Source organism: Ornithodoros turicata, chromosome 4 (assembly GCF_037126465.1).
Source record: "Ornithodoros turicata isolate Travis chromosome 4, ASM3712646v1, whole genome shotgun sequence".
NCBI classification, from domain to species: Eukaryota; Metazoa; Arthropoda; class Arachnida; order Ixodida; family Argasidae; genus Ornithodoros; species Ornithodoros turicata.
The window spans coordinates 45492972-45495162 of record NC_088204.1 but is presented as its reverse complement, the minus strand read 5'-3'; positions in this window follow the sequence as shown (position 1 = coordinate 45495162).

Here is a 2191-nt window from a genome sequence, read left to right as displayed (position 1 = left end):
GTAAGCCGATCACCGTTCAGTAGGCTTAGCGTGGACCAATCAGGGCCAGCCATCGGTAGGCTTAGAATGGGCCAATCAGCGTGAAGTGGGCGGAGCCAGTAAAGGGTTGCACCATCCGGTGTCAGTGGGCTTAGAACGGGCCAGCGAGGGCTAATCGGCAGGCTTACATTGGGGACGGCCAATCAGAGTGTCAGGAAAGTCTGGGAGGGTGATCAGTAGGCTTTGGCTTAGACGTCTGAATCAGTAGGCCTAGAATGGACCAATCAGCATGAAGTGGGCGGAAAGTTGCACACCACAAGGTAAGTCTGAATGTCTGAGATAAAGCCGCAGCAGGGTCGCTGCCGAGCGCGCCATCTGGCGGGCGCTAACGAAGGCTATGTTCAGCGGACTTAGTCAGCCAATCAGTGGGCTTAGAATGGGGCCAATCGGTAGGCTTAAATTGGGGACGGCCAATCAGAGGGCTTAGAAAGTCTGGAAAATGTGGAGAGTGATCAGTAGGCTTCGAATGGACCAATCAGCGGAGCCAGTCAATCGGCATAAAGGGGCGGAGCTGTGCTCAGCGATACGCATGCTCCAATCAGCGTGAAGTGGGCAGAGACGAGTAATTAGCATAAAGGGGCGGAGCTACAGTCAACCAATCAATGATCAGTAGGCTTAGCACGGGCCATTCAGCGTGAACTGGGCGGAGCCAAGCCAACTAATTAGCATGAAGAAGCGGAGCTACGGTCAGCCAATCAGAGATCAGTAGGCTTAGCATGGGCCAATCAACGTGAAGTGGGCGGAGCTAATGGCGGCCCATCAGATCAGTAGGCTTAGCATGGGCCAATCAACGTGAAGTGGGCGGAGCTAATGGCGGCCAATCAGATGGCTTTGGATTTGGCTTGTGTTGGCTTAGAACTGGATTGTGTGGGATTATAACTGGATTATGGCTTAGAATTGGATTGGAATTGGATTAGAATTGGATTGGAATTGGATTAGAGAAAACTCTTGGCTATAGAACACATTTCTATACTACTGACACACTCAGAATGATACTAGGGCTGCCTGTGAAATAGAGTGAGGAGAGGGGAAGATATATAACCCTTTTTCTTGTCTGTTATTCTATTGGTTAAATTGTCATTTTCTTAGCAGCATATGTGTGTATATTCCAGAGTCTGCTAATAAATATATTAGTTTAGAGCTAGCAGTCGCATTGTAGATGTCTCATCCTGTCCTTGGTTGCATGTGATTCACTATGGCCATGCTTGCTATTGCAAAAACAGAAAAAAAATAGAAAAACATGGAAAGAGCGACCTAAAAAGCTGCCTGTTCGAGTGCTCACATGGAGGCAATGCAATGAGGTAACATGTTCCATTCATGAACTGTGCATAGTAGCACATATCAGAACGGCAACCGATTATTGAGATTTTTCTGGAAGTACTTTGTTTTTTTTTTTAGCTTTGTTTGCACAGTCTATTATTGGAGCTTTATGTGATTCCCCTCTTCAGATACTTTAAGATTGATGATGCTGTACAGTTTGTTAATTTTGAAACTCTACTGTGCTGAGGTACAAAAACAGAATTGTCATATCTGCATTTGAGCACATAGGAATAATTTGTAAGTACTTGACTTGTTGACAATATTTGCACCAGGTCACAATATTGTTGATTTATGGAAAATGTAAATAAATATATTTATTTGCTTGCCAAACAATGCACAAATGTCTTCTTTTCTAGTGAGATATTCCCTGTTCACTAGACATAAATGTGGAAAAGTTAAAGGGGCACAATGATGCGTCTAGCGTTGCTTTTTGCCACTTCACATATATGCACTGTTATTCGTGTGCACATGTAGGAATAGGAAGGTAGAGGATGCGATTAAAAAATTTCGTATGCAGCCACACATATGGTTCAGAGGATTAATTAGATGATGTCCAAGCATATATAATTGTGCTTCATCTGCAATGGGTATGCAACGGATTGCTTCCATGAAGCCTTTTTATTTATTTTTTATAAATTCTTTTTATAAATGTTATTTTTGATTTTATATAAATTTCATATTACATATTGTATACTTATATTTTTATAAATTTTATAAACTAAAAACTCAACTTACACGGCCCCTGTAAGAGTGCCCTTTGCAAATGGTTTGGTAACGTGTCTCGAACTGTAAAGGTAAGAGGCAATCGAGAATGCTGCAGACAAGGTTGCAA